Source organism: Adiantum capillus-veneris, chromosome 1 (assembly GCF_014529385.1).
Source record: "Adiantum capillus-veneris isolate H3 chromosome 1, ASM1452938v2, whole genome shotgun sequence".
Classification (NCBI taxonomy): domain Eukaryota; kingdom Viridiplantae; phylum Streptophyta; class Polypodiopsida; order Polypodiales; family Pteridaceae; genus Adiantum; species Adiantum capillus-veneris.
In genome coordinates, this window is record NC_140931.1 from 55,098,137 (window position 1) to 55,108,620 (window position 10,484).

Below are 10,484 nucleotides of genomic sequence, written 5' to 3' on the forward strand. Positions count from 1 at the left end.
GAACAAGCGGCCTTTCTTTCTTCCACGTGCCAATATCTTGCCTGGTTTGCCGTTGTGAAACTCCTCTATGAAGCAGCCATAACGATTAAAACGGACTTGCAACCCTTGATCTGTCATCTGTCCAACTGATGCTAAATTCTTTGTGATTGAAGGCACATATAGAACATCTCCCAATGTGTTGTATGTCCCGTCTTTTTCTAGCAATGGAACTGAACCAACATGTGTAATCCGATGCATAGTATCATCACCTGTAGCGACAAACTCATCCTCTTCTAACTTCTCTTTTCTGTCAAACCATTCACCATGATATGTCATATGATTTGTGGCACCACTATCTAAATACCAATCATCTGTATGATGTGGCTCCACCATGCTTCCAACAACATGCTCCATAGGAAATAAATGTCCACTCGACCTATTGTCATATATATTTTGATCATGAGGATTGTATCCAGCAAAGTTTCCTCCATGTCTGCCATAACCTCGGCCTCTTCCACCACGATCACGATTTTGATTTAGCCTTGTGTAACATTCTCTTTCAAAGTGACCATAAATGCCACATCTGTTACAATATCCATCTCTTTGAGGATGTACAAATCGTCCACCTCCACGTCCACGAGTTCGGGCTCTCCCCCTGCCTCTTTGGCTATAATCGTTGTAACTTTGACTTTGTTGGTTTTGCCATTGACCTCTTCCAACATTGTTTCCACGACCATAGTTTCCTCTTCCACCTCTATTGTTTCCACGACCTCTAGAGTAAAAAACCTGATCTCTGGAATTGTTATTTGATGTAGAAGGACCTGACTTTCCTAACTTCACCTCTTCTTGCAAACAAAGGTTTACTAACTCTTCAAAATCAGGCATGTGTCCTCGAACAGATATAGATGTATCCAATGACTTGTATTCCGGTCCCAAACCATTCAATGTCACTGAAACTAAGTCATCATCTGGAACTTCAACATTAATGCTCGCAAGATCTTCCTGTATTTGCTTTATCTCTGTCACATAATCTGATATGGATCTATTTCCTCGCCATACACAATGTAACCTTTGCTTCAAGTGAACTTTTCGTGGTTCTGTATTGGAGCTGTTCATTCTTGCTAGTATCTCCCATGCTTCCTTTGGAGATTGAGCCTTCTTCACATGTGGTATAAAGAAGTCACTAATGCATAGTGAAATCCAATGCATCACTTTCCTTGAATTCTCGATCCACTTCTTGTAAGCTTCTACTCCTGCTTGCCATGTTTTATGTGCTTCAACATTCTCTCTATTTGGTTCCAAACCAACCTCTGGACACTCTTGTTCACCTGTAACATAATCCCATAAACCTTTGCCCATGATAAAGTTCTCCATCCTGTAAGACCATATGCCGTAGTTCTCTCTGGTCAGCTTCTCTCCAACAATCTGTGTGACTTGAGTTGAACTTTCTGCCATCTTCACTCTCTCAATTTCTTTCAAAGGATTTTGACAAAATTTCGGCAGAGTTTCGTTTGTATTTGGACAATATCTCAAGTGACAATCTCAACCAAAGTTCTCATAAACACTGACATAAAATCTCTCACTGCCAAGGGAAAATCCACTGACTCACTTTGCCACAGACTGACTCAGTACTATGCATAAATACTCTAAAACAATGTCCACATGGACCTGTATGCAAATGCAATCCATACGCTGTCCTGTACCACATATCCATATATCCACCTTCTTCCCATAGTCGTAAACGACGTATGAGGTCTTTCGCGGGGCCAGTCGGGGGTTCGCTCCAGTACCTAATCCACCTTGCCAAGGTACCAAAGCTCCCAAGGCAAGGCTTCAAAAAACCTCACTCGACCCTCACAAAGGCTGCAGTTTTCCAAAATACATTGACCGCATATCCATACATAACCACAAAGTACTCAATCTGACAATGTAACCGCCTCAACTTCTTCCCACAATCTTTCTTACATAGGCGGCTGTCCATAACGGACCCACAACAACCAAACATAATCTTTGATAACACAATATCATGATGCAAAAGCTCTATGTCGCTCTCCAAAACCTGTGTAAATGCTGAATTCTTCACATGTAACCTGTAAATCTACTGCCGAGTGCAAAACTCGACATCTCCTATGCTTGTGTGAACTGGCTGTTTGCTGCAGAAAATTGCAGATTTTGGCAAATCTGAGTATGCCAATGCGTCCGGAACGCCCAAAAACATAAAGATAGACTCCTGGATCACTGTATTCCGAGTTCGGGTGAGGGAGTTATGACCAAAAAACCTCTCTTTTTTGCTGTTTTCCGGAGCTGCGGAAACCTGTGTATTGACTGTAGCTCCTCAAACTGAGCTCTGATACCACTTTGTAGAGTGCGCAGGTGATGGAGAAGGTAGGAAAGAAGACTACACACACACACCAACACAAATCGAGACACACACACACAATCGTTACCCTGTAGCAGCCATTCAACGAGCTGCTCTTCTCTTCTTCTTCTTTTCTTGAACTATTATCCAAAGTATATTTACAACATAGTATAGTCAGTGTCCAGCCGCCCATAGCACAATGGGCATATTCTTTAACATCATATTCTTTAACAATGAGCACCATGATTGAGTTGGGTGGGCCGAGGAAAGGCTTGCAAGGCGAGGGTATGCTAAGTGAGGGGATAAGGTGACGGTATCCTAGGTGAGTGGGGATAGATGAGGCCACGTAGGGTCTTGTGATTGGAGCGTTATCAGGTGGAGCTCAAGAAGGCCCCCCTATAAAACTTATAGGGTGGTCATAAGTGGAGACCTCGTTTCGCTCGCCTACTCCCGCTTTGCGAGACCTCTGTGTCTGCATTACTTTTGGGTTCCGAGCCTGTGTCTGAGCTTGCGCGATGAAGACTAAAGCTTTGTTTGTTATGTTCTAAAGACAGATCTCTAGTTCAAAAGGTTCATTATGGTTTCGTTTGTGGCCTACGGCCCTACACCTTTTATGTATGTATTTACTCTAAGTGCACGTATCCCAACTAAAGCTCCCAATGGAGATAGCCATATCTACTTGCCTTCTAGGCTCTAGCCGCTCTACTACACTTATGTAATGGAAATCCCTCATTGAATATGAAAAATGCAAGGTAGCCTCAAGGTACAACGTGCTGACAATTAAGGTACTCATTTGTTGTCTTCTATACTTCTATATTCTATCTATATCTATACTATATATAATGCAGCTTAAAAATTTTAAGGAAGGAGAGGGTATCCATGTGTCACTCATTGGCTCACTTCATTTGTTTGACATGCCCAAAGGGCAAAGACCATAGTGTTGAGTTCTCTTTTTATTGGCTAAAATTAGAAAGAATAACTTTGGATAAAAATAATCAATGAGCACCATGATTGAGTTGGGTGGGCCGAGGAAAGGCTTGCAAGGCGAGGGTATGCTAAGTGAGGGGATAAGGTGAGGGTATCCTAGGTGAGTGGGGATAGATGAGGCCACGTAGGGTCTTGTGATTGGAGCGTTATCAGGTGGAGCTCAAGAAGGCCCCCCTATAAAACTTATAGGGTGGTCATAAGTGGAGACCTCGTTTCGCTCGCCTACTCCCGCTTTGCGAGACCTCTGTGTCTGCATTACTTTTGGGTTTCGAGCCTGTGTCTGAGCTTGAGCGATGAAGACTAAAGCTTTGTTTGTTATGTTTTAGGTTAGGCTTCTGTTTGTAGAACGTTTGCCTGCTGTTCAGTGACGTCCGTGAGCTTATTTGCATAGATGGCGTGATTACCTGCTGGCCTTGTTTTTTCTGATTTGCTGCTTGCGGTAGCCATCTAGGCGTTTGAAGGCACGCGCGTATCCTCAGTCGGTCTTTCCATGTGTGTCTTAAGTCGTTGTTCGACAGGGGATGTGTCATTGTTCCTCGAGTAAGCTGCGGAACTCTGCGCACGTTTCTCTGCTTGTGTTTTGGTGTTCCGTGTTAGGTGCTGCTTGAGTTAAGCGCTAGGGTTTGCCATGTGGACAGTGATGGTTTCGCCCCTGTTTTGTTCCCGAAGCACTGTTGTTGGTGCTGCGACTCGCTGATTCCGGCCAATTTATGCTTGCCCTCTGTCGAAGCACTGTCTCTGAAGAATGCTACTTCGGCCCGATTCATGCCTGCCCTCTGTCGTCCTGATGTGTGCTACCCGTGAGAAGAATGGTGCCCCATTGTTCCATGCGATGGGAGGCATGTCATGCTTGACCTCTACTCGTCTGATGTATTCTACCCGTGAGGAGGACGGTGCCGGCTCTGTTAGATAGCGGAAATCATGTGAAATAGGCTGATGCAGGTGGTTGTTTAAGGCCTTTTTGGTTGTTGCTAAAAGGTTTGAGCATCTGAATGTCTACATGTTTGTATATTGGCAGTGAATTGCTGGGTATCAGCTACAATGCGCGGGAACAACAGAAATCATGTGGATGGAAATCTTTCAAGATGGTGCAGCTTTCGCTTCGTTTTTGTTCTATGATTGTATGCAGATTATTATTGCAAATATTGGGTTCTTTTCTGGATGGAGGGTTATCTGTACCTTTTCCAGGTTGCTGGCAGAATTAACAGGATTGGAGTATCTATGTTTCTTACTCTGTCAGCGGCTTGTTGATGTAATATGGATTTGTTTTGTGAAAGTCTCACATTCATATCTGTCAATTAACACTGTTTATATATTCGATGTTGTGCAAGCTAGCTGCTGGGTGAAATTTGTGTATGGTTTGTGTTATGCTTAACATGCTCTGGTTTTTCTGTGAATTTTGTAACAAGTTTCTGGCGTTTGTGATTTGGCATGCTATATAGAAATGTAATTTGGTGTTCGTTTGCAGCCTTCAGTTTTGGTGTATGGCATATGCAGGTCTGCGTCACTGCAGATAGAAGTTGTGATACTCGGAAAAGTCTAGCCCTGAGCTAGCTTTATTTGAACGGATAATATTTTGAAGAAGCAGTTTCTATTTTCTTGTTATTATTTTTGAACAATATTTTGGATTGTTGTTTCTGCTGTGGGTTCGTTGCGGATATGAAAGTGACCATATGGTGTTTTGATTGAGCTTGGGTTTATATTTTTAAATCGAGTTTGGTCCTTGATGTATTATATCTTTCTGTATGTCTGATAAATGCCTTGTTAACAGTGAAAAATCTTATCGGCTTTTGTTTTTAGCTTGGATATTCTCACATATCTTGGTGCCAGCTGTCACCCACCGTAAAGAAGAAACTTGTTTGCCTCGATTTGCCAATTTTGTTTATTATTATCTTCTCTCACTAGAAAGTGGCTTTTAAAAGACCTGAATTGTAGCCTTCTCTCTCTAGAGATCCGCTTTTAAGACCTGGATATTTAGCTTATGATTGTCCAACTTATTTTCTTAATATCCATCACGTTTGCATTCTTTATAAAAGCCTCTAGCCATCCAGCTATATATAGAGTTTGCAAGGCGTTTTCTGCTCCTCTGGTCTTCCTGATAACGTGCTGGGATATTTCTGCTGTGTTGTTGTTTCCTCACTTCAGCTCTCCCTTTTTTGGACTTGTACTATCAAGTCTTAGCTCTACCTACATACCAGGTCTCCATGGATCATCCAATGTCTGGTTAGGGCCTTTTGAACTCGTCTCTATTGAGTTTTGAGCTATTGTTACACGTTTTGCCTTGATTTCTTGCTCGAAACTTATAATACATTCTTACCGATCCTAACTTGAATAAGGAGGAACTTGCTTTCGATTTTGAAGATGAACTTGAGTGTTCTAATGTGGGTAAAGAGGGTGTGCAAGCTACGATAGACCTTCCTGCTTCCTCTGGTTTGTTAGATTTACCTGAAACACATTTCTCTCCTTCTTTCAAATTCGATTTGTCCCCAAAGCTTTTGAAAAATCTTGCTCCAAAGTTGAAGAGGTCATCCCCTTCTAAAGCCTTAAGAAAAGCTCTAAGCTATGCACGTGGTAATGTATTTCTATTATGTCCATGATTTGAAGCTTGTTTAAGGTTGTGAATAACATATTTATGTCACAGGCCTCTCTGTACAGCCTCGTGACTCGAGCTCCGCTTTTGTCGCACCAAAGGAGAGTGATGAACCAATAAGTGACAACTTTGGCTCGCAATTGGCATTAGTGCCTTCTCTTAGGGTTTTTTCCATATCAGAGCTTTCTGCTGCTATTACCTTTCCTTTTGCATTTGAGGGAAAAGTGTTATGCAAGTATGGTACTTATAAAATACCTAAAGCTAGCTATGCGCAACATTTGAAGGCTGACTTAATAGACAGAGAGTCCAAGAACACTGTCACCTTTGTTGTCACAGAAGTGTTTGTCAATGAGTTTGTTGAATCTTCTGAAGTCGGGGAGTTTGTGCGTTGTTTGGGGATATGTGTTCGCTACGTGAGCCGGGCAGGCGCCGGGCCTCTGGCTGTGAGAGGTGTGAAAGAGAGAGAATGAGAGAAACAGATGCAACTGAATCTGGAAATCACCGTACCCTTCAATTAATTGATTAAAGCTTTGAGTACAATTGAATTCTTAGCCAAGGCGGGCTGTTAACAGCACCGTCACTTGGATCATCTGCTAGCTAGGAGTTTAAGCTCCCGTTTACCGGATTAACCGGGCCGTTAACGACACCGGACTTAATACAATGCTTAATCAACCTTCAGACTATTGCCGGTGATGAGATTCCCTTTTGTGGCTTTATCTGTCTCATGTACCTAATTCTACTCATTGCCTAAATCTTTATGCTTCAATTATTGCCAAATTCTCTGCAAGCTATCTCTATTTAGCATCCTCTGATCGCCTCTGTCGTCCTTTTTATGCTTAATTGAGAGAAAGAATGAGAGAGATCTTTCAACATCCCCCCCCCCCCCCCCCCCCCCGTCTTTCTCGGTCTTCACCCCCTTCATAGATTCCTCAGTTTTACTCCTTCACTTTCCCTTAAGAGATCTTCCAAACTCGCCCCGATAGCTTAGGGGTTTGTAGTTGTCCAAGCTCTTCCTTGCTAGCTTCAAGAACGAGATCGAAAGAGAGTTTGAGAGATCTTTGCCTTGGTCAAGCTTGCTTGCTTGGACAAGCTTCTTCTCGACCTACTTGCTTGCCTCGACAAGCTTCCTCCCTTGCTTTGCTTGCTTGCCTCGACATGCTCTTCTTGACCTACTTGCTTGCCTCGACAAGCTTCCTCCCTTGCTTTGCTTGCTTGCCTCGACAAGCTCTTCTCAAGATCCGCTTGCTTGCCTTCTTCCTCCTCACCTTGGCTTGCCCCTTGTGAAAACGAGAGAGAGAGAGAGAGAGAGAGAGAGAGAGAGAGAGAGAGAGAGAGAGAGAGAGAGAGAGAGAGAGAGAGAGAGAGAGAGAGAGAAAGCCTTCGTTGCCGTGTCGTCCCCAACACGAACGAGAGAGAGAGAGCGGGAGAGAGAGATCGTTTCTTTTCCTCCTAATCGAGATCCTCCTCATGCCTCTCTTGATTCGCTTGCTTGACTCTACAAGCTCTTCTCGACCCACTTGCTTGCCTCGACAAGCTTCCTCCCTTGCTTTGCTTGCTTGCCTCGACAAGCTCTTCTCAAGCTCCGCTTGCTTGCCTTCTTCCTCCTCGCCTTGGCTTGCCCCTTGTGAAAACGAGAGAGAGAGAGAGAGAGAGAGAGAGAGAGAGAGAGAGAGAGAGAGAGAGAGAGAGAGAGAAAGCCTTCCTTGCCGTGTCGTCCCCAACACAAACGAGAGAGAGAGAGAGCGTTTCTTTTTCTCCTAATTGATATCCTCCTCATGCCTCTCTTGCTTCCCCCTCGTAACCCTATATTTTTTTCTCTTTACTCACCCGGTCTCACTTACCAACAACCTGCACAACGACGGCGCCGTCAGTGACGTGGCGTGGGAGTCCTATTTATGAAGTGGCAGGGCCGGGGTTCGACTAGCATGAAATTTGCCGTGACAGGCTCCGAAAGTGGTCGCCCTGGGATGTCGAGGAGTTTCCGCTTCACGAGCGTGCCTATCTGAGCCTCAGGGAAGGCGCTACAAGCATCATCTCACCCCCTGCGCCCCTCGTTGTCTGCTTGCCCGCCATGCTTTGCTTTTTATTTTTCCCTTACACACTAAAGCCCTTAGTTTACTAAGTGGGCGGCCAAGGTTGTGGCCCTTGGGCGGCCATTTGAATTGTGAGTATGGGCGGCCATAGCCTTTGTAAGGGCATCACATTTAGCATACATGTCGGCCAAAGCACTGCCAAGCACGACATCTCTTTCAAGCAGTCCTTGTCAACAGTCTCATGAGGGATTCTCTCCCCTCGGGGTCAATCCCGCAATCAATGCTTTCCATGAGATCACATGAAGCTCTTCAAGCAGTTTTTGTACTTAATGAGACGTACATACACCACATTTGACGTACATGTAGCTGCTATCAATGCACTGTCAGAGATAATATTTTGGACAAGATTCTCTTCGAACACTTAATTTGCTGCACTCCAATCGAGCGGACCGAACTGGTACGAAGCCGGCCCCCGGTGAATCTTTAACGGCTAATATCTTGGCGACCGAGACTCCGATCACTGCTCTGAAAAGACCGACGTGCTCCACAAAGTGAGCACTTCAAGCCCATGCATTCATTTTATTTTTGTCACCTCAGTTGCAGTTGCCCAATCCGGTACGGATCTTGTAGTTGCCCAATCCAGTACGGATCTGCAATCGACTCAAACTTGAATATGCCATAACTTCTTCATCGTAGCTCCAATCGACGAGCCGTAAAGACAGGCCAATAGAGCACTTTAAGCACTACAGTTCTAGATCATAAACTCCCATCTGTGATCACTTCAAGAATAGTCATTTTTGGAATCATTAAGGTATCAGTTGGCCTTTTAAAGCCGCATCTGGCATACATTAATCATTAAACTTGGCCTGTTAACAAGCCCTGATCATTGACCATTAAATGTGTAGGCTTCAAAGAAGCTTAGCTTGCATTTGTCTGCTCTGTTTCTCTACATGGCAGCAGAGCTGCACGACAGCGTATTGAGGGGGCGTATGTCAATAGAAAAGTGTGGAAAGATGGAGGTACTAGCTTGTGGGCTCTCTATGCAAATGCTGCCACTACTGTTGTAAAAGCTAAAAGATTTGATTGCTGTGTACATATTTATCGTGAACATAGAATTAAGGAGTTGCTTACTGATAAGGCAGTGATTGAGTTCGCTCCCACTATCGCGTTCACTATTGTGAAGGTTGAGACCTCCACAAGGTCCGATGGTGGTGATAGTTATCGTTTAACCATCGCAGATGGCCCTGCATCCAGTGATAGAGCAAGTGTGACTCATCAATTTGATCTATTTTGCCTTGATATCTTAAGTCTTATCTCTAATCTGGATTATTTGTGCAGTTGCTATTTGTTCCTTCCAGGTGTGTCGATTATCATCTCATGGTTGATGCTTTGAAAACCAAGGGTTCTTTTTCATGTGTTGTGCACAACATCAACGTCTTCAAATCAGCATCAAGCATATTATCTGTGGTGGACGCAACTCTTATTTGTGCATTGCCAAAAAATCTAAAGAGTGTTTTCTCGTAGCATCTCTCAAAACAAGTCACTAGTATGGGATTTGGGAAGAAGGTAATCTACTTTAACTAGATCTATTTGCGTGAGCATTGCTTGCAAGTTGTAATCTCATAATGGTTTGTAGGTCTTTGGAACTTTGGAGATTGTTAACATCAACAGTTTGGAGGTGGAATATGTGTGTGACTCTTGCAAAGGCAGAAATGTTAGTCGTCAAATTTGCAACCCCTTTTGTTACTCGCGTGGAAAGCCTGTGTAGATTGTGAAGTTGCCTTCTCTTCAAGGTAAAATCTGTTTGCAAAATGGAGAAGCTGTACAAGTAATTCTGCAAGGAAATATCGTGGATGTAGTTCTAAATTTTCCCAAGCCTTTTCTCAGCCTGTTTTATGAGAATTTGTTAGACTTGAAATCATCTCTTGTTGCCTTTAGCAAAGCCGGAACATACTCTATAGACAAGCACGGTTTTGTGATTGATTACAAGGCACCCTAAATTGTATCTTTCCTCCTAACCTTTTGCTTGAAGAACGGTAGTATGGCTGCCTATCCTTCATCCTTTTTTGTAAATGACAAAAAGCTTTATGTTTTGCCAAATTTTTGGTCTACATATAATAGTAACAATGATGTTTTGCAAGCTTTGATTTGTCTCTTCAATTGTTATATGTCTCTCATTGAATTGGAAAAACATCTTCTTGACCTTATAATGCTTGACCTTGCTAACAATAAAAATGAAACACGAGTTGTATGGATTGCACCATGGACAAATAGTGTTGTTGATAGCACCGCATTGCATGACCACTTGAACACTTTGATACATACACGAGGAACGTCTCGGCTCTTGAGCATGCACTTGGTTATCTTGTTTTGCCGACAATTTAATGTGACATGTGTTGTCCATGTCTTCCAAAATAAGAAGTTTATCAAATCTGTTTTTTGTGAAGGCATAAGCATAGAATCCACATCTGCAATACCTTCACTTGCTTCCATTATTTCTGAACCAAAATGTGTATGGCTTCCTATGTCGTCGAAG

General features: G+C 43.3%; 1 pseudogene; it reads left to right on the forward strand.

Annotated features, from left to right (window-relative positions):
- Window positions 1–4,388: 4,388 nt before the first annotated feature.
- On the forward strand, window positions 4,389–9,947 carry LOC147464825 (uncharacterized; annotated as a pseudogene).
- Window positions 9,948–10,484: the final 537 nt, after the last annotated feature.